General features: G+C 37.7%; 1 protein-coding gene and 2 non-coding genes across 4 annotated transcripts in view; 1 reads left to right on the forward strand and 2 right to left on the reverse strand.

The window, feature by feature from the left end:
* Positions 1-23675, reverse strand: part of LOC131692429 (peroxidasin) — a 466662-nt gene that overhangs the window by 123248 nt on the left and 319739 nt on the right. The gene's annotated exons all lie outside the window — the stretch shown is intronic.
* Positions 14020-14227, reverse strand: LOC131694419 (small nucleolar RNA U3). The gene has a single exon (XR_009306512.1). It is a non-coding gene; the product is annotated as a small nucleolar RNA U3 (small nucleolar RNA).
* On the forward strand, positions 21064-21258 carry LOC131694411 (U2 spliceosomal RNA). Its single transcript, XR_009306506.1, has one exon. It is a non-coding gene; the product is annotated as a U2 spliceosomal RNA (small nuclear RNA).

Raw genomic sequence — 23675 nt, forward strand, 5'->3', positions numbered from 1 at the left:
TATGTCCTCCTGGATAAGGTTCGCCTACCTGTTCGCCTGTTTGTACCGCGGGTAATGAACTGCAGCAATTGCAAGCAACTGGGCCACACAGCCACTTATTGTGGCAATAAAAAACGGTGCGGCAAATGCGAGGGAGAGCATAAGGATGACGCTTGCGGTGGAGAAACTGAGAAGTGTATTTACTGCGGGGGCCCTCCGCATGCTCTTAAGTCATGCCCGGCGTACAGGCAGCGCGGGGATAAAATTAGGCGCTCCCTTAAGGATCGCTCGAGGCACTCTTATGCAGAAATGCTAAAGAATGCTTCGCCATTTGCCCCTTCCGAAAATTCCTTTGCTCTTTTGGCTGGCGTTGAGCAAGAATCTGACGACCCACAAGAGGGAACATCATTGGTTAACCCAGGGGAATCCAGGAAGAGGAGAAATCTAGCCTCCCCTAAATTGCCTCGTAAGGGTGCCAAGGTGTCGTCCCCTCAGAGTGCGCCAACTACAATCAATAAATCCAACGGAAGCGATGCACTACAGCCGAAGCAATTTGCTCCAGGACTTGGAAATATTAATTCTAACAAGGAGTACCCACCACTTCCAGGGACACTAAAAACCCCAAGTGTCCCCTTTTTTCAAACAGATACTCAGTCCAGTAGCGGACTAATGAAACTTTCTGACATAGTGGACTTAATTTTCACAGCTTTCAATGTTACTGATCCTCTTAAAAGCCTTCTGATACGTTTTCTCCCTATAGTGCAAACATTTTTTAAGCAGTTGACTACTAAATGGCACCTCCTTGCAGCGATCGTATCCTTCGATGGCTAAGTCATCGAACGAGGTCACCGATTCGATCACTTTTCTACAGTGGAACAGCAGAAGTATCCTCCCGAAAATCGATTCCTTCAATTTTGTACTAAACAGTTTAAAATGTGATGTTTTCGCATTATGTGAAACTTGGTTAACTTCCGATATAAATCTCAACTTCCACGACTTTAATATAATCCGTCTGGATCGAGAAAACCCTTATGGAGGAGTACTTTTGGGGATCAAAAAGTGCTATTCTTTCAACCGAATTAACCTCCCTTCCTTTGTTTTAATTTCGCCTTTCAACTCGTTTAAGAGCATTTCGATACATTCAAATCCATCTCGGACATTGAAGTTGCTAAATGTGGATGTGAGTTTGTGATTCGACTCCATAACTAGCTTGTTGAGGTTGATGGCTTCTTGTTGTTGTCTGTACAGTTTATCGAAATTTAACTCCATCACGAGACGCTTCTGGCACTCGTAGCATATTGGCAGCATGTATGTTAGTATTCTTTGCTCATGATTCCTCTGAGCACCAACGCATGCAGCGTGGAATTTTTTCCCGCATGATCCATGGCAGTACCACACATGTTTGTCGTCACTCACTGTACAATTATTAATCGCGCACGGCATGTTTTACTTACGTAGCAATGATAAATGAAAACAATACAAATTAAAACACGCACGGTTAAACTTTAAACGGCGCAAATGGAAACGCGACCGAACTGTAACGACGACTTGAATGCAATCTTGAATGTGGAAGGTGATCCCCGATCCCCATGGTAGAGATCATTTGTCTATCGTGATTTCAATTGCTAACGGTTCAAGACCATCGGAACAATAAATGTCTCGTATGACCACACACGGAATATTGATTGGAAGAGTTACGCGACCGCGATATCCGTTAAAATCGAATCCACTCAAGAACTTCCTCCGGAGGAAGATTACAGGTTTTTGGCTGGCTTGATTCTCGACAGTGCGAATCAAGCTCAGACTAAACCAGTACCCAGCGCGAACACCCATGGACGGTCTCCCACCCTGTGGTGGGATAAAGAGTGCTCAGAGCTGTACGCGGAAAAGTCCACTGCATATAAGGCCTTCCGGGAAGAATTATTACCCGCTAGCTATCAACAGTACGCGTAGTTAGAAAGGCGAATGAAGAGTCTAATGAAAGCCAAAAAACGCAGTTGTTGGCGCCGGTTCGTCGACGGGTTAACGAGAGAAACAGCGATGAGCACTCTTTGGGATACGGTTCGACGTATGCGTAACCGTAATAGTACCAAAGAGAACGTGGAATATTCAAACCGTTGGATATTCGCTTTCGCCAAGAAGATCTGTCCGGACTCTGTCCCGGTACAGAAAACGTGCCGCGCCGCGTCTCCTCCCGATTCCGCGAACGAAACACCGTTTTCGATGGTGGAGTTTTGACTTGCTCTCTTATCATGCAACAATAACGCCCCAGGGTTAGACAGAATCAAATTCAACTTGCTGAAGAATCTGCCTGACACTGCAAAAAGGCGCTTGCTGAACTTATTTAACAAGTTTCTTGAGAGTAACATTGTCCCTTATGACTGGAGGCAAGTGAAGGTCATCGCCATTCAAAAACCAGGAAAACCAGCCTCCGACCACAACTCGTATCGGCCGATTGCAATGCTGTCCTGTATTAGGAAGTTGTTCGAGAAAAATGATCTTGTTTCGCCTCGACAATTGTGTTGAAGGAAATGGCTTACTGTCAGATACACAATTTGGCTTTCGCAAAGGCAAAGGGACGAACGATTGCCTTGCGTTGCTTTCTACAGAAATCCAAATGGCCTATGCTAACAAAGAGCAGATGGCATCAGTCTTCTTGGATATTAAGGGGGCTTTTGACTCAGTTGCTATCAACATTCTGTCAGAGAAGCTGCACCAGCATGGTCTTTCACCAATTTTAAATAACTTTTTGCTAAACCTGTTGTCTGAAAAGCACATGCACTTTTCGCATGGCGATTTATCAATATCGCGATTTAGCTACATGGGACTGACACAATAAATTGCTTATTCTCTGGAAAACACTCGCAATGTCTTTCTTTTCAAACGTATAAGTGCTCGTGGCCTTCGCGCAAAGCCACATACACACTAGCACACGCACCAGAATCGTCAACAAACAAACGATCGAGTCCTTCGCAATCATCCACGCATACCTGCGCCCGCGATCTCGAGAACAAGATAACACACCGGTCATTAAGTGCACGTTATAGCACCTATAAATTCACATACGCGTTCTCAAGAGTGAACATACAAACGCCCGTGTTCGTACGATCATGAATCGATTACATCCGGAAGTACCTATCCTCAGCCCTAGTAGCATAAGTTCAATGCCTTCAAGTAAACCAAACAGAAAATGACGCCAATATCCACTAATCAACACGTTCCATAGCGACAAAAAATCAAATTTAAACGCAAAGTAACATACACGCGACAAACATGTTAACATATAAATACTAAAACCCACAAATGCCCGTGTTCGCGCGGTAATGATTGTTACTGGCCGGACCAGAAGGGTCGCGGCTTATATTGCCCCTAGTCCCTGGTCAAGCCACGGGGACCGTTTGGGGTGGGCTCCGAAGGCCTCTTTTCTTGGCTAGCTCGAGCTTGAGGCACGGAGGCTTCAGGGTCGGCTCAATGTCACTCTATCCAATCGGAAGACAAACACGGTCTTTTCACTTTTTTTTAATTATTTATAGTAACTTACAATTTTTGTGTGTGAGTGTAGGTGTATACAAGGCCGGCCGGCGAACGCTGGGACGAAGCGGGAAACGGTCGGCTGCTGTTGCGATGGCTACGACGACGGGATGCTGCTGCGATGGTCTGCTGTTGGTGTGGCGATGGTACACGTGGGCTGTTGGGTGGCGGGGTCCGATGTGCCCAGCGATGCCACTTTCTGGCGAGTGCGTCGATAGGCGGGCACTCTGGCACCTCGTAGCTGGTTTCAGCTACCTGCTGATGCCTCGGAGGTCGCGCTGGAACCTCGTGGCTGGTTCAGTGAGCTCGTGGGCACTTTTGACTTGCTTTTAGCGATGATGGTGCCACTATCGACGACGGGCTGTTCAGGGACACCACGCTCGGACTATAAGCCACTCCGATGGCTTTAGGATCTAATGTAATGGGTCCTGATTCCTTCTCGGTATTTAGTTAATTCACTTTCTATCCTTCTCTATTTGATCCACTATAACTTCTATCTTCTCACGTTTACATTATAAAAATGTTTCCAACTGTCTATCTTTAACTTTGAAGTCTGCCTTTCTTGAAGTCTTTAGCAAAAGTGATTGGCATATTCTTTCTATCCTAACCCAGTAGCTTCCCTCTCACTCGCAATTTTCCTCTCCCGTTTGGCTTTATTTCCTGCTTTCCCAGTGTTTTCCAATCCCGAGCGTTTCCTGTTTTCCTAACGTGTGTGTAATTTGATGTTTTGTGTTGATGTGTTACATATTAAAGCTTAAGTATTTATTTAGACCGTTTGAAAATAATTTACGTGTGCTTTATTTTAATTTTCCTCCTAATCACATTAAACATTATATGAAATATTTAGATACAAAAATGGGCGTTATATATTTATTATCCAAGACACATATCTAATACTTTTGATAGTATATACTTCCTAACTGTTATACGCAGTATTATAGCGTATCTATTACTGCCTACGTTCGTGTCGAACAGCAGTATGGCAAACTCTCTTGCTCACGTTTTGCTCTCGTTTTTTGTAGCTGGTCTATGGGGTAAAGAACCCAAATGGTAACCCAAACGTCACATACGGAAATCCTCACCCTCCGTCCAAGCAACTTAGGTCGATAATTCAGTTGGACCAGTAAAAAAATAACGCTCATATCCACTAGACAACACGTTCCATGGCGACATGGCCGGAAACTCTAGTGCTATGGAAGAACTCACTTTCCTCTGGTATCTGAACCGTACACCGAAAATTAAGTATCAGATTCACTGCCCGCTCGTGATCATCCAAGAACACACGCGAATATACGAAAGGACACATGGTCATAAAATATAATTGCATACACGTTAGCACATGCGACATACAAACGCACACGCAATCGAACACGCTCGAGCCCTTCGTGATGATACACGCGATCGCGAAGTCCCTACGCCTGCACATATATGATCCGCACAATGAATATAACATGCAGAATCACAACCGACTGCAATTGGCCGTAAGAGAGGCGTCTGGTGGTAAGTTATTTTGTTTTACGATGTTGAAGTCAAGAGAACAATGGATCTTCTTTGTAATGTTAGGATTTCACTGTGCACGAAAAAAAATATGTTCAGTCACACAGAGCATACGAGCGTTCCAAGCGTAGACGTCCAACTCTTGATAAAATTGTTTGACACAGAAAATTCAATAAGTTTTGTAAAGCTTAGACTTGTAGTTACTCGATGAACTAAAAATTAGAAAAAAAAAAAAAAAGTTCGAGTTTCGGAAAATGGCTTCATAAAAACCAAACAATATCATAATTTACTGTAAAATTCGCTCACTTGTCTCAAAATAATTGGAAGGAAAAAATTGTTATTTAGTTTTCTGTGGTTCATCGACAGGATACACATATTGTGCATTCTCATAAAAAAATCGTTGATTAGTTTTTGAGTTATCGTGTTCGCCAAATTGAAAAACGCGGTTTCGAGAAAAACGCTATTAAAGTTGCTGATAGATTGAAATCTGCGTGTGTTACAGCAAATACGCGCGCGAAACGCATGGCATTTTAAAGCAAAAGAAGTTCAGCGTGGCGACCGAGATTGCGGAAGACTATTCTAGAGGTTCAATACTATCAATAAGGCAAATAGAAAAGAAATCGATTTTTTTACCCACCACACCAGACACCCCTCTTAAAATTTTCAGAATGGCGCACAGTGCGATTTGGCTTAGTTCAGGCAGCTCAGGCCACTTGCTTGAAGCTTCACGCCCATTGCACACAATCTGTTTTACTTAGATTCGTAGTCGACAATTCCATTCCGTAGTACACCCAGGGATGCCATTATACCAGATTAATCTAACACAGCCAGAGCTTTTTTGCAGCTTCCAGACAAAAAGACAAACCTCTCACTCTGCCAGATTTTTAAATTATACACGTTGTTACACAAAATTTTTGGAAATTTGGATCAAATTTTCACAAATAGCGTAGCATAGCATAGCATGAACGCCTGCAGAAATCGTAGGGCAGAGTTGCAGAATTGGGCATATCTATTGTCATGTCAGTTTTCGCCACGATCTGCAATGACGTAGACCCGCTTATTTCCATACACCTGGCTACGTCCTTACAAGCGTTTTTATTTTGATAATAGTCCGATCATCTACTTATTGAAAACGCTCGGAACCGAAACAGTTTTCATTGATGACGGAGATAACAAAAGGCGAATCGAACACTCAGCCAAAAATACAGTGAACTGCACAAGTAGGTATATGGTATATTTTTAAGCCACAAGCAGGACGTATGTAAATCATAAGACTATCTTATGAAGCGGCATTTATTTCGTCAAATCGGTTTGCTACGCCGAGCAAAAAGCATCTGAGAATTTCATAAGTCTTGGCATATGAACCAACATTCTGACGATGCCATTGAACCCCAGTGAGCAAATCTTCTGGCAGAGACCGCTCTGCTAGATTTCTGTAAGGCTTGGTTTGGCAGTCCTGTCTGATTTCTACGCGTATCCTGTCGGGTTAGTTGAGCTAGTGCGAACTCGGTTTCGCTCGCGTTTTCTGGCAAATTTTGACAGGAACCGAGCAAAACCCTGGCATAACTCGGACATAAACTTTGCAAAGATCCTGGCAATTCCTACCTGGTAGAATTTAGCACGAATCGAGCAAAACATCTGACAAAGATGTGACAGGAAGCGTGCAGAGATCTTGGGCGTACATTTCTGACTGGATTGTGGATAAAAGTGAGCAGCATCGGTTGGTTTAACCGCTTCTGTCAGAAACGCATTTGCATTTGAGTGAATTCGTTGCCACAATTCTCGCACAAATCGCGTAAAATGCTCGCAGAAACTCTGCCAGCCTAAATTTCGCTTTGATCAACTTTTGCTAACTTTCTGCTTGACACGCTGACCGAGACGCTTTAGAATGTCATAGGCAGGCTTATGAAATCATTTATCTTTATTCATGCGCTCCATAGACGTACAAATAATGTATTTCATAAAACAGTCTTGTGACTTCGCTCCAATATATGCGTTTAAGAATTTCATAAGTTTTTCTCATGAAACCCATATTAGATCTGTTATTGATTCTATAAGATTATATTTTGTTTTTCATAAACGTCACTTTTGTGAAAAGTTATAATTGTTTCTTATGAATTCAGTACTGTCCTTAACGGTCAACCACTAGCTAATAGTTTCAGACCAGCACTTTGTTACCGCTGTTTGAAACAAAAGAGATTTTTAGTCAAATTGCAACAAAATTTTAAATAATTGTTTTTATGTTATTAAATAAATTACTGTGAGCATTAAATCCAACCAAGTAAACTGGTTATGATTTTTACAGAAGATATCCGATTATTTGAAATGAAATAAGTTATGCATATAATTAGCGTCTGACGCGTATTTTATAATTATCAAAATCATTTGAGTAGTAACAATCATTATCATTCAGTTTCCCAGTTGTCTAAGCCGAAATTCCCAGGAAATATTGACGAAGCACTGCTCATTATGTACAAATTTTAATATTTAATGATAGTTTTCTCTTCAATCTTCTGAAGGGATCTACACTTGGCGGTTCATTTGCCCCGAATTGAGTTCTACAAGATGACCACACGAATGAACTCATGATGAATGACGTTCATATTTGACAATTCTCGGTGGTTTGTTTGTTTTGTCCAGCCCGGGGACAACTTGACAGCTCCCATATATTGAACTCATAAGCAAATTTTGTGGTGATTTGGTGATGTCATGGCGGCTTGAATGGAGCAAAATTTGAAAAAGGCGCATCCCATTTACTATTTTCCATATCTAAAAAATAATCAATTTAAGCATTTCTTTCATCAAATTTATTTCGCTGTTCACATTAGAAACTGCCCTCATTCCCCCATACTTAAACAGAAACATAGATTCCATTTGGAATTTAAAAAATCCGAAAGAAAATAAATCGATTTTCGGAAATACAAGAAGATGACTTTCAAAATCAAGCCACTACCACTTATATTGGAATTTCCGAAAATCTTCCGAAACTAATCAACATCTCCTAAGGCATGAAATCCTCCGGTAGAGCCGAGGAAAATGCCAGAATAATTCTGAAGGGATCCATACCAAAACCATCGCAACATCTTCCGGACAGAATTATTGCAAAAGTCGAACAAAACTCTGGCCGAAGTCGAACAAAATTGTACATTCCTGGCAGCATTCTTGCTGAAACCGAGCACTACTGGTTTGATGCCAGAATTCTGATTAAAGCACACAAATTTTATTCAAAACCAATTTTGCTAAATGTGTAGAAAATCCTACATATATTGTTTATTCTCCCAATCAAAATGCTAGAATTCTTGACGTTCTTAATGAACTTGAAACAAGATGTCGCAGGTTCACGAATTGTTAAGCTTGGTGATTTACTTTCATTGGCCAAAAAGTTTTTCATTTATATTTCATTTATAACACCAATGATTTACCGATTACAAACTTCACACAACAAGAAAACCAAAACATTTTTAGGAAGGAAGAGAGCCGGTTGCTAAAAACAACACCTTCCAGCTAAATCTATAATAAGATTTATGTAACTTTGCTGACGGTTTCCAATCAGGGATAAATTTATTCTCTAATAATATTTTATTTATCCACATTTTGGAATACGCTTTTTCTAAATGTTGTTCTAGCCGCATTGACGGCGTTCATAACACACGTAACGAAACACGCTTTTCTCTTGAAACTTTTTCGTGTCGTTGTTCGTGGTAGTCGTACAGAAAAGGCATACTAGCGCCACCATCAAATCGGTGGTACATATATGAAACAAGCACTATCTGTCAAGTTGTCCCCGGGCTGGTTTTGTCAGTTGCGTGAGTTCGAGTGCAACGGGTGCCTATCTGTTGCATTTAAACTCACGTAGCTCCGATGTAAACAAACCACCGAGAATTGTCAAACGAAGTTCATCCGGCTCATTTTGTGGGGTTATGTCGGTTGGTGTAATACCTAATATCCGCCTAAAGTTGATTTTTATTGTTGATTTTTGTCTACTATAAATGCTCGAGAAATGTCAGCCATGTTCTATTTTTTATATAAATGCACAATAATATCCATTATAGAAACCATTCGAACATTGTGATGAATTTCATAAGACTGTTCTATGAAAATCATTATTTCTACTTTGTTTTCAGCTTTTAAATGTCAGTAATTTTCATAAATGGGTACCTATGGCGTTCATTCGGACATTTTCATAAATTTCATAAGACTATCTTATGAAAATAAAAAGAGATGGATTTGGAAAATTTCCCCTCCAAATCATAACACAGACTTTTAAAATTCATTTAAAATCCTTATGTCTGAAAGTCATAAGACGTTTCTATGGAAATTCAATGTAAATTTTGCTCGGTGTATGATTTAATTTTCCATAATGCATCTTCGATTTTTCATAAGACAAAACTATATATTTCTCATATGTTTATGTGAATCATAAGATGCTCGTATGAAACTCTAGCGAGTAACGTATGCAATCCCGTATAAATAAATACCATTCCAGAAATCTTTGGAACCATTTCCTAACTATTCATATAATACTCACCGTATTGGGAATACTACTGATACATTCTACCATTATAATTCAACTATTATACTACCATACTCATTTTAGTTACCATTTCCAATACCTTCCGTGTATGGAGATTTGTATACTACATTGTACTTTTGCGCTAGAGGTTAATATTGCTCTGGTGGTGCTTGTTATTCGCATATCTGTTCACGCTGCTCCAAAAACCTGTAGGTTAACATGATCAAAAATCCTCGTTCTGCAATATTACGGCGATAGCTCAGTTGGATGAAGCGACAGTCCAGTTAGTCCTCAACCCAAGCTCTCATCAGAAGATTGCGGGAAACAAAACGAAATTTCATCAATCGATAGAATTGAAATGTGAAAGGAAAGACATTTTTTTTCTGCGCCAATATTTTATACATCGCTAGATATAAAATATGTATGCCACCATAATCTGTATAGTTCTTGAATGGTATGTTGACAAAATGTATATGGAAAATCGCATATTTTGGTATGGTGACTGTTCTTAACTACCCATTGTTGGTATGGTCGAGCATGGAAAAATGACACTGGTTATGTTCGATATTATACCAGGCAATGGTTAATCTATTGTTGAACGAACCATATTGGAAATGGTTTTTCGACGTTTGATACAATGGTTGGCATATGGTACATATTTATGCAGGATACCCAATAAAGTCGTATTTTTTCATAAATCATCTTATGAAAACATCACCCAAAATCCGACGGGTATGTTTCTATTACTTTTGGGTAAGATTCTATTGTGTTTTCGGTAACAGACCAAGCAATTGCGCATTGCGATATTAAACTCATATTCCCGCAACGGTAGTAAAGGGTGGAATGACGAATTTCGGTTGCTGTTCATGTATGCGCATCACACAATCAAACACTTTTTCAGTATGTGTCAACCTCGGCTCTGTTCGGATGTAGGATAATTTGGTCGATTGCTATGATAGTATTAGTACCGAGTCAAACCAACCGGAATCCTGGCGGATCTCTGACCAAACTCCGGCCTAGCTGCCAGATCTGGACTGGGGTCTGCCGGATCCAGACACGTGCCCAGATCCGAACCAGTACCCGGATTTGGACCAGCATCCGGATCCGGACCAGTGCCCGGATCTAGCCTATCCCCTTTTCCCCTTACCAAGTTCGGACCTGAACCAGACCCAGACCTGGTGCTTAGATCCAGACAAGTGTCTGGATCCGGACCCTCGGATCGGATACGTGGATCCAAACCATAGGTCTTGCTTCCCGTACATGACGGGAAGGACTGTTCATGTTTTATGCGGTCGCTACCTTGCTGTTAACGTCCGTGATAGAAAAGAAATTTCGATTTAACACCAGCCGAAATACCCCACCACTATTCCGAGTCGTTTTTTTCTGACTGTGCTTTGAAGCTAGCCGAGTGTGAGCCGATCTTCAAATACGGAATGTGTCGTGTAGAGAAAATCGAATCTCGTCTTTGTCCACATAGTGTTCACTTCACTTGATGCGCAATACAATGACAAGCGAAGTGCTACACACTTCCAGACAATCCGACGCGATAATATTTATTGAATAAGAATTGATGAAACATGAGTGCGACGCAGAGAAGATTTGAATGTGTTGGTATTGCCGTTTGAAGAATTTTTTGTTGTGACCGTTTTAGCATGAAACGTCTTGCTATTAGAGCATTTTTTTCTTATTACCGTAAAGGTATTACGGCCGAGCTTTTTGGTGTAGTTTTGATGTTTTTCTATATATCATAAGATAATTCTTATGAATCTCGCTGTATGATTTGGCTGGGTGAATGTATATAAACCTATATTGGAAGTTATATCAGTACTAACGAAATTACCAATGCATACGCAGTTCTCCCGAAAACAATATAATCAAAATAACATAGAAAAATCTCCGTGTCGCCTTCACAACTTCCGGCGGAATGCCGGTACACGTGGGGAAGTAGTCTCAAAAGCCGGCAGATCAAACAAAGCAACTAATAGTCTCTTGTTGGCATCACGTGGGAAACCGTCCTCCCAGGAACGCTGCGCCTAATGGTTGATGATTCACTGTCAGAATTACGGCACCGAGGGTGAAAAACAAATTGTTTTTTGTTAATTAAAATGCACAGCAGAAATCTCTTTGGTCAAATTTTCCCAAATTTAAAAAAAATCGATCTATATGTCAAATTGACTTTGAGGTCGATGCCAACTGACAGATTTTGCCTGACATTTTTTTATTGATCTGCCTGATTTGCTTTGAAAAATAGTGGTAAAGCCAGAGACTTATCGAGACTCCCAACTCCCGAAGAAATCCCTGAAAACTTATGGTTTACAGTGTAATAGAATGAGTTACTTTGGTCCCTCGATATGTCACTTCACTCGCCTCACTCAGTCCTTGGCACAACAAGCTTTTAATAATTTTAATCCAGCCTCCTGTCAAGGACGACGTCTCTGTACAGCCAGCATCACTGCCATGAAAGGCAAACATTGATTTTGAACCGAATGATTAGAAGCTGTATTTAGTTACAAAATGTCGATTTTCTGAATGATATGATATTAAATCATCCCACAAGATGCAAAACGTCGTGTGGCATGCTTGAATATCGAGCATAGTGCCGAACATAATTCTTTGTTTGGGGCTTTATAGCTATAACGCCCCATATATGCCGGTCGCTGTCAAACTCCATATGATGGTATAGGGTTGCCAGGGGGCTGTTTTAATCTAGTGTTCGATGGTATTTAGAGTTATTGTTTATTACTGACGCAACGAATTCCTGAGAGTAGCAGTTAAAGTACTGAAAAATCTCCGTTGTTTTCGAACGAACCGAAGTCGAAGTCAACCGTATGACGAACTTATCCTATTTTGCGTCTTAATTCTCATTCCTCTGTTTTCAAAGGAATACGACGACGTTTTATCAAGCGGATTAATTAAGTAATCAAGAGTTTTCGCCTTCATTTTTTCCATAAAGTGGCAGTTTTGTGGTATTTGAAGTGTCGCGCATTCGTCTCCGGTGGGGTAGCAGTAATTCCAATTAGAATCGTTAGCGTGTTGGTCATCGTTATCACTGCAGACGTTTGTGGAGCCTGTGGTTTTGAGGAACCACCCAGTAATCAAAGAAGACAAACAAGCGAAAAAGGTTGAAGCAGAAATTGTATGGATCTGCTGTGACTCGTGCCTAAAGTATCTTCATACATACTGAATTTGAATTACTGGGTACAGTAAAATTTTGCTGGAGTTTTGAACAGCAAACCGTTCTGTAACCAATTCATTAAAGCAATTTGGTTACCGAACTCTCCGCAAACCGCTCTATCCAACTTATATACATCTTTAAAGGCAATCTGTCTTCGTTAAAAAGGGCTGATTGTATTTTGAGTCTCAATAATGTTCTTAAGTTAAGGTCTAGTATATTGTTGAATGAACGAAATATACAATGATGCAGAATTGTCATCATGAATTTGATATTGGGAAATGTAAATATATTTCTTTGGTTGGTTTACCCATTTTAATACAAAAACAATATTGTGGGTTCTGCACCAGTCCATTTAGAACAGTCCGGATATAGTGGGAAATGCTTCACCGGTCATAAAGGTGTCAGGCCTAGCAAAAGTTACTTTCAGAGGAATTTGTCCTTATAGATTTCTCTATAATATGGTCCAAATATGATGAAGAGCTGTGTCAAAAGAGATTATAACTACTAGAGGTCCCATGTCGCTGTTAACACTGATAATTTATCATCTCGCTCTTACATATGCTAGACACATATTGTCCCGGGTACACACATGTAAAACTAATGGGATACAATATGTTAGAGCGAGACTCCATGTTTCTGTCCGTGAATACATTGAGACAGTAGCGCTTTGCTCCCTCTAGTAGTTATAATCTCTTTTGCTGTCATCTGTCATCCGTAAGTGGCTTTCGAGTAAAAGATTTAATTGTCAGTTTGAAAGCTTTTTGTTCTGCTTCCGGCACAGCTTAATTGCGGAAGTTTTGGCCACCGATTACAAGTTTCAGTATGAATAGTGTCGTCCTTAGAGCGGGGTCCCTGGCCATCGCTAAGAGCGCCCATGTATAAAATCGATACTGCATTCACCGTGTAAAATTTTTCACTAATTAAGAAACACCGCTTCGTCGGCTAAAATGAAGTTCAAAATTAATATTCTTCTGTATTTGATCCTGACAATATGTGAAGCATTTGGTGCAGAAAATTTTTACTTGCCTGACCTCTTTATTATTGTTTAATGTTACTATAGTCACGCGAAGACATTGCCTATATCAACGGCATACTATGATAACGTAAGGGAATGAGTGCTGAGTACCGAACTTTCTTTGACATTTCGGGGGACCGTGCTAGTACTACTTGAACCATGGGAAATCCTTGAGTCCTCCGTGTCAGTTAGTCTCTGGTAAAGCTGTACATCCTCAGATTAACAAGACAGTAAAAAAGCAAAATTACGCCCTTTATACTTTTCTGCTGTGGTTCAGGAACTTTTTGAAAATTATAATGAAACAAAAACACCACTCAGACCGCGGCCAGCCATTGCAAGAGAGCACGATCATCAGCAGTCCACGGTTCAATCATTACTGATCAAACACAATCGGACCAATTTTCACGCTCCAGACTAGCCACTATGTCTCATCATCGTGGGTGGGAAATCTTTTCCTTTCGGAAAAAACTTGTGGTGAAAACTTGCCTACAGAAATGATCCTGTGAAGCACAGTCTTGCCGGAACGAGGCAATACCCAAAGCACCCCTAATCGGGCGAACATTCTGCGCTAGCGATGTATTAGCGAATGGGTAGCAGATTAAGGTAGTATTTTGATTACTCATTTCAGAGCTAGCAATAAATTTTTCAAATGCTTTGGAATCTGTAATAATATATACCTACAGTATAATGAGAACACTTGTTACTAATATAAATTATTTATCAAAATACTCTCGAAATATTCATGAAAATTGCTTGAAAATAGGCACTAAATAACGGGAAGGGAAAATAATTCTCGAGTAACAAATGACAAGTAAACTGTGAAAACACAGTTTGATGGAAAGTACGAGACGAAAGGTTAGTCACTGAATAATTGGCTTTTACGCTCTAATCATATGTTATCGTAAAATGGGGTATCTTCGATCACCGAGGTACGATAAAATGATGCCCACGAAATTCATCGAAATAAAAAATCATGTAGCGTCTAACATGTTCGGCATCCATGGCAAATATTTATTTGTCATTTAATAGTCTTTCTATGAACACAAATTAAAATTAAAAATGACAGCTTTCTTCTTATTTTTTCGATCAGTTCAATCAATTTCTTGTATCTTTATGAAATTAAGCCACTGTAACTGAACTGGGCTTTAGAAACCGTAAATATTTTTGACAAATATCCCATTGGAAATGAGAGATTTTTGTTGTTAACTATTTTCGATTATTTTCCTGGTAAAGTTATCTGAAAGTACATAGGATCCTTACAAACAATTTTTTTTTCGAGGGGCGTAACAATTATTGGTAATTAATTTGCAATAATTTCCAATAATTTTAATAATCAAAAAACCATAAAGATTAAAAATTTATAAAAATTATTCATTCTCATGTAAAAAAACAAAATCGCCAAACAATTCGAACGTTTTTAATGTATGGGCATTTAATAAATGCAAACAACCACATTTCCTTGAATCCAAAAAAGTTACTCGCAAAACTTTTGAAAAACAATCAATGCTCCCCCGTTTTACACTACTCGAGAACTGACTCTGCAACAGGAGAAAATGTTTACTTCAGGTCTTCGCCCTGGGCAATTAATGAAACAACCTAATTAAAGCAGCTAACATTAACAACCACATCACATATAGCAGATGTGTCTTCTCTGTACACCCGCCGGTCTTTATGTACAGTACATATACTATTTTCGCGGCGAAATAATTTGAAAATCGCTTTTATGCGTCTAGTGATAGGGAACGTCCATAAATGCGTTTATATAATTATAAACCGTTGATTCGAATTGTTTCAAAAATTACTTCTAATTACTGTTAATTTATCTTCAAATTTAACATCATACAATTATTACACGATAATACGTAATTCAATGACATGACACAGAACCGTACAAAAGTCATCGTGGTTCGGTGTGTCTCAGCCAAGTGTCGTTATCTTGTTTTGCTTGCCTCCCTTGTGCATTGAGTTTGTGTTTGTTTTGTCTTGCCCATAGAAGTGTAGGTATGTATAGTCTACCGAAAGACGTTTCGATTTCGTGCTCTTCCGACGCGGTGAGAGCACATGGTAGAGTTGCTAGGCGCGTTAGACGTCCTTCACTCGAGCACGTGGTTTTGTGTGTCAGGCGGTTTTGGTTTCGGGCAAAACTGTACCGATAATGTCAAAATTAATTTCCTTTTCAGCTTGTTTATAAATAAATAGAATTGAATCGTTTGTGACTAAACGTTATTTGAATTCAAATGAGATATTCAAAATTAATTATTTTAGTAATTTTATTGGACCATTTTACACCACCGGAAAACGCAATTTTAATCTACCGAGCAGTGCAATGATACTATTCTTAAATCACTATTAAAGTCATTAGTCACTTCTGCTTTGATGTTGAAATGCAATTTTTTTTTGTTATTATTATAGTGTAATTAAACGGATGGTATCTGTCTTTAGGGTTAATTGTAACATTCCACTAAGTAGCTCAATTTTTTTGGCTAAATATATTCATTATCCAAAGCAGCTGTCAAGTACATTAAATATCATTTCCTAATCTATTCTCATTTAATGGTTCGACGAAAGAAATGATGATATCAGTGTGCATTCTGCCCAACCTGAGTTATTACAGTGCATTTTAATAGTCACTACTTCCTTCAAACGTATATTAATTTAATCTTCAAGCATATGTAGACTACATTTAATGGTATGTATTACAAAATATTTTCGTATATACCATACATTATTTCTACGATTAAGAGGCAATTTAAGTTTATTTCTACAAATGTAGAGGGTAAATATTTCACGCTTATCATTATTATGGCACATCATTGTATCGACTGGGTTATTTTTAACACAGTTTGTCCTAAAAGGTTGTTCTTGAAATAATTTACAAGTTCTTAAATGATGGCTAGGTACACAAAATTTCATTTGAACTCCGCATCAAAACGATTGTACACATTGCGAAATAATGTCGTTGATTATGTGCAACATGGAAGATTCGCGGCGATCTTTAAGTGTTTGTATGTTGATGAGCATGAAGAGTCCTTTATACGATGGAAGAAGGAAGGGAATTCCACGAAGATCCGTCCGAAAATAATTACTATCCTGACCGACCACCTTAGATTCCTATGAAACTTTACCCATTTCATCGGCATGGAAGACTAAACATTTTCCACAATCAGTAAGATTATTTTGACTCAAGAGCAATTTTTTAAAAGGGTGTAAACATTTCTACGTGCAAATATTTCAAACTTTTTCTGATCGATTACTGTATTTTATACAGCAAAACTTTCTGAGAGCAAGTTTCAGAGAATAAATATTTATGTACGAAAAAATATACACTGAAAAAAATGTTGTCATTTTTCACAAAAACAAAAATTTGTGTTAAAAATTTAAATTGTAAAAGAATTCATTTTTTTCCATTTCTTTACATTTTGTCAATAAAAACCTCAAGAGAAAAGAAACATTCTGAATGTGATTGTATGATGGAGAACTTATCGGTAAAACAGTTTTTCTAGCAATAACTATACATGTTTTTAAATTTCATACTAATTGACATACAAAACTATAATTTTATTACAGCATATAATTCTAAGTCTCGTTTTAAATCAAAATGCATTTAACAAAAATCTTCCAAAATGCGATAGTTTTCGAGATATTTGGAAATTTGTACCAACAAAAACAGTTAATTTGTGTGATTATGCTCTTTTTAAAAGTTATTCGCGCTGCCCAATTATAAATTGTCAAAAATCTAATGTTTATCTTTTTAAAGACGTAAAAGAAACTTTTTCAGTGTATCTGGATCATGGAGAAGCATTCAATAAAAAACAAATTTTCCTAGCAACTTTGACATATTTTTATGATTCATAATTTTTTCCGTCAAAAATACAATTTTCTTTTTAAATATGATTCTAAACGCTATTTTGCTAATAACAAAAAAAATCTGAAATTTAGTAGTTTTCGAGATATTTCAAATTTTGTTTTAACAACATAATTCTTTTGTTTTCTTACGACCTTTTTAGAAGTTATTCGCGTTTCTCCATCAACAATAATAAGTTTTTCAAAAGTCCCATAACATTTCCTGTAACTTTCTCTTTGACATCAACGTGATATTATAAACCATTTGAAAGCTATACGAATACAAACAAAATACTATTCAACCATAGGGTCTTATGATTAAACTAAATAGTAGGGTGTCCCAAAATGACATCATCTTAAAAACGTCATCGGGCTCACTTCTTAAATGAAACGTTAAGGTATCAGGACCACTTTCTTCTTCGGAGTGAATTTGCTAAAACGCTCCCTACTGGTGGCGAATTTTGATTATTCGAAAAATGGGCCGATTTTGGGTAAAATTTCAAATTCATGCTTGTTGAAGTGCTTCTGAACTGTCTTAGATTTTCTTCAGCATTTTTTTATTTTTCTGGAGATCAAAATGGAAAAGTTTGGTTAGTTAGTTTGTACAAATTTTGAAGCATAAGAGCGGCTGAGCCATTAAAACTTAGTAAAAAGTGTAATTTTTGGTGTTTTTCATTAGTTTTTCTTCAAAACTGGGTATCTACAAATTTTTTAAAAGTATAGAGTACACCTCAAATAGTTGAGCCGAATAAAGGGGCGTAATTTTGTTGAAGAATGTGTATACCCACGGTAAAACAGTTCAGAAGCACTTCAACAAGCATGAATTTGAAATTTTACCCAAAATTGGCCCATTTTTCCAAAAATCAAAATTCGCCACCAGTAGGGAGCGTTTTAGCAAATTCATTCCGAAGAAGAATGTGGTCCTGATACCCTAACCTTTCATTTAAGAAGTGAGCCCGATGATTTTTTACATGATGTCATTTTGGGACACCCTACTAAATAGTTCGATCTTATTTAAAAAGAAAATTGTATTTTTAACTGCAGATATTATGAATTATAAAAATATGTCAAAAGTTGTTGTTGGGAAAACTTTTTTATTGAAAGCTTCTCCATGATCCAAATACACTTAAAAAGTTTCTTTTACGTCTTTAAAACGATAAACAAACATTCAAAATATTTCTTTTCTCTATAAGTTTTTGTTTCTAAAATATCAAAAAAATAGAAAAAAAAGGTTTTTTGCAAATTTTTAACGCAAATTTTTGTTTTTGTGGTAAATGAAATATTTTTTTCAGTGATATTTTTTTCGTGCATAAATATTCAGTCTCTGAAACTCGTTCTCAGAAAGTTTTGCTATATAAAATACAGTAATCGAACAAAAAAAAATTGAAATTAATGCACGTAGCAAAGCAATGTTTACGCCCTTTTGAAAAATTGCTATTGTATCAAATTATTGCAATTGTCAGAGAAAATAATGGAAACTCATAAACCAAACACAACTTCAAAGTGTCGTTCGAATCGACGATGGTCGTAATTTGTGGTCGGCCGGTTTCTCATAGAATCACTCAGGAAATAAAATAACATAGACAGAATGAATGAAACAAAACGAATAGTGAGATTAAGGCAAATGAAATATACATACAGGTAAACTAGAAGTGGCAAAATTATTAGAAATAGGCTTGAGATTTTACGAACTAATATTTTGTCTTCTGCTGGTAGGGGTCGAGCATGGGTAGAGTTATTGCGAATCGCTTAAGTCTACCAAAATGTCTCACGGAAAAGTCAGACTTGTCACTCTTTACCATGAGAACCGACAATGAACAAAAGGTATAAAAATAACACTTCATAAAATAAATGATTAAAATGAAATGATCATTTATTTAAAATTAGTCCAACACTCAAAACAAATAAAATCCGTAAAAAAAATAAAATAAAAATCAAATACTCAAATAATATATATAAATATCGCGTTGGTATAATTTCCTGTATACGAAACAACTTGAAAACGTTTTAATAAACCACACGATATAAAATTCGATACTATAAATATGTACATGAATTATTTTGCATACAATCTGAGATAAAATTATAATGTTATGAGAAATTAAAAATTATGCATTTTTCGTGATGTTATAACGCAGAAACAATCAAAACATCATCCAGTAAAAAATTGGTTGTAAAATACTGTAGAAAATCTTACTAATTCCATTATTCTCCATTACTAGTTAATTACTAAAACATCCTTTAACAACAACAACTTTAACTTTAACAAGTCCCTTGAAAAACAATTTTTTCTTGAAGTCAACAATTCACAGCCTCTCTTTCCGTGAATTTCAACGTACTTTTCTATAAATTTCTCAATAAGTTTTTAAAATGTCAGTAGTTGAATTACAGAACTTTTCAATGGTTTAACCACTACTGAATCAAGAAAAAATGATGTAGGGTAATGAGCCTATTTATGTTCTTTGTTCAACGCATTAGATCAAACGGTAGGGCGACAATGGGGGCACTCGATTGGAGTTTTCAGTGCGTTCAAACACGATCATTTCACGCTTTTCAGGGCATTTATTATATTGGCTCTTAGCAACGAAGGAAAGCTATTGATAGTGAGGCACTCTCCATAATGTGGTGAAAACAGGCACTTTACCCTAATACCTAATACCAAAATAAAACAGAACAAGAGCGATTTTCTGGCGAACAAGCGCGCGTAATGTGTTCATATATTTTGCCCTATACCAATACCGCCCGACAAACAGAAACACGTGCTCGAGCGAATGACGTTCTACCCGCCTTGCAACGCTACCATGTAGATGTGCGTTACTGTGGTCCCGGTCACCAGCTGAGCTCTGAATCGAAACGTCTTTAGCTAGACGATGCATAGATCGGCAAAACAAACACAAACTCAATGCACAAATGAGGAAAGCAAAACAAGAAAACGTTTCTTGACTGAGACCTACTGAATCATGACGACTTTTGTACCGTTCCATGGGAAGTTCATGAATTACGTACTATCGTGTTATAGATAACGATTTTAGATTAAAAGATGTATTTCTCAGTAATTAGTTGCAATATTTGAGATAATTTATGTAATCAGTTATATAATTACATAACAGATTCATGGACGCTCTCTTCACAGTTTGCATAAACAAAGGCGATTTCAGAAATTAGCTCGTTTATGATTTTACTGAAAGAAAATGTAGGTATGTATTTAGAATATGAGACTAATAAATAATATCAAAAACCGCTTTTTTACGCGGAAGGTGCTTGTGCCTTTGGTTTAGCAACTCAGGGAGGTGCAAAGGATTAATTTTTCTTATGTCTGGCGAACAACAAGCAATCCTGTTAGAATGTTCTCTCAGTTGTAGGTATATATTTACCTACCTTAGCAAAGTCCTGCTAAAGCTGTTGTTATGTTTTTCCCCTTCAGCCCCTTCAGCGTATTATCCACATTTGTGAATCGCTACACTGCAAAGTCCTGCTAAAGCCCTACCGGTGGAAAACCCCTTCCTGGTTATCGCTTCTCGGCCTAAAGGCTAAGATCAAAGTGTAGTATCTGTTCTTATCAGCTTAACGTCTGATAGATCTCCCATAGGGAGACAACAAATGTTAAACTGATTTTTGTAAAAGGGCGGAACGGTTAGGGGCTTGCTCCACTTCCGCCGCGGGTTGGCCCGGTATTGCAGTACCGCCGGGATCGGCCCACATTTATCTAAAAACGAAAATTGTGCAGAAGGCAAGGTTGACACCAGTGTTGCCACAATTAAATCTGTACCGGGAGTTGAATAAACTTTTCTGTCTACCGGATTTTGCACCCAAACATTAACAAGGTTGTGTTAAAAAATCATTTTTGTTATACATATTTTTCATTGGGGTATTGGCCCTGCGTTGATAATATTCCAGATTTACCTGGAATCTTCCAGATTTTTTCCAACTGAACAGACATTCGTTCAAGCCAGGCATTTTGCCAGATTTTCCCATATATTCTGAATTCTACGTTACACCCCAGCGGGGTTACCATTATGCCAGTTTTTTTTGAAACAACCAAAGCATTTTTAAGCTTGCAGCAAAAAGACCAATCTCTTATTGTTACAGATTCTTAAATTATAGAAGTTGTTACACACAAACCAAAATGTACGCAAAATTTCTGTTACTGTGAGGTGAGGTGAGGTTACTGTCATGTGACAGATTTTGCCAGACATTTCTAGTTCACGGCTTACATATACTAGACTAGCTCGTTAGAGTGTAAACATTTGACGGGTGGGCGTCATGGAAATCGTCGTCGAAAACAATTAGATGAAGTTCATATGGTCGGTGTTAAGTCAGACCGGACTAAGTGACTTACTTGATTTTTTTTTCGAACCTGCACGGACGTTATCGCCAAGCGGATAAGCGCAATGATGCAGGCCTACCCGAAAATTCTGAATAATAAAGCTTCCATCGGACTTGTCGATGCTGTCGGGGAAATACCCGATATAAAGCGCTTGTTTTGGAATTTGTGAAATTACGAAAAATTTAAATCAAACTTTTTATCATCATGGGCAAAGATCTACTCAAACACAAGGTCCTCGGAGTCATTATAAATCTAAGCAGCACATTTTAAGTTAACCCTAGAACGTTGCACGGGGGTACAAATATACCCCTCGCCTTCTTTAGAGCCGTGTGTATTATTCATAGCTTATCCGCTTATATTGCACCGGACAATACAGTTTGATTTTGAGAAAAACGAGTTCAAAGTTTGAATCGCAGCATCCTTTACATTATGATTGGAAATTAATTTTTGCCGTAATTCTTGTTCATTGTTACATATTTCAAATCTGGCAAGAGTCGAATGTAGCTGACAAAATTCTGTATCCATTGCTATAATTATCTCATTTTTTGATGTTTTGCGACTTAGTCCGCTCTGACGTAACACCGACCATATATTGTTTACTGCTAACGAATGATCGGCACCTGATAGATCACAAGAAAGCTATATCGATGCCCAAAACCTTTGCTGGGAACAGAAAATTACGGTTAGATATGTTTTATATGGCATGTAGCAAAATTCCCAATTTTCGCTAATAATCACTGATTACACTAGTTTACAAATTTTGGGTTAATTACATGAAGTTAAGAAAAAAGGTGTTTTCTAAGTCAATTTTGGGTCGCTGAGCACGAAAATCCTATCCATTTTCTTTTCCAAAGAACCGTTTTTGTGATTTTTTGAAAAAGGTGTTTTTGAGCGCTTTTTGCGGTTTCTGGTCAATTTCTCAGGAACAAGTCTTCCGATTAACACAAACGACTCATCATTCGAAAGGTATTGATGTGTCCATCCCAAAAATGTATAGCATGTTAGGATAAAATATCAAAAATTTAGGGTTAAGAGCAACCAAAGTCGAAAAAAGTAGCGTTTGGTAAAATTACTAATTTTTAGTTGATTTTTCATAAAAAAAAATATATCAGCAAAAAAAATCTTTTAAAGTCTTATATGACAGACAAACTTCTCACGTGAATTTTAAGCCTAAGATCACGAAAATCCGACAAAAACTGGTTATGTTATTAAGCATCGAGTGAAAATTGCTCTATTTTTCACATATCTCTTTTGGTCTTAAATAAGATTACACTACACACTAAGACAGCCAAAAGTTGTTCGGTAATTTTTTTTGACGACTACCACAGTAAAGTGATATTTTTACGGAGCTGTCAGCAAATTATTTAAAAAATTGCGGCAAAGTTTTCATTTTTTAACGATTTAACGAGTAATTTTTCGAATAATTTACTGAAACCCGCAATATTTTTCACTGAATTTATCAGCACTTCTGTTTTTTTCGGTACATAAACATTAGGGCATTGCAAAATTTTTTTTTTTTTGATTCTCAAAGCCCCCCCCCCCCCTTTCATATTGTGACAAATGTCAAAGTAAGGTCAGATGCCAAATTTCACATCATTTGGACAATTTTAGACCCCCGCCCATTTCGCTTGAAATTTTTTGAAATTGGTCACTATAACTTTTAAAGTAGCAATCAGAAAATTACAACTTATACATCTTTTGAAAGGAAATAATTTTAGTATTTGAATAGAGATATCTTTGTTTCTAGAAAAATACAGGAAAGTTGGGTACTGGGTCATTTTGAACCCAAAATCCC

Source organism: Topomyia yanbarensis, chromosome 3 (assembly GCF_030247195.1).
Source record: "Topomyia yanbarensis strain Yona2022 chromosome 3, ASM3024719v1, whole genome shotgun sequence".
Classification (NCBI taxonomy): Eukaryota; Metazoa; Arthropoda; class Insecta; order Diptera; family Culicidae; genus Topomyia; species Topomyia yanbarensis.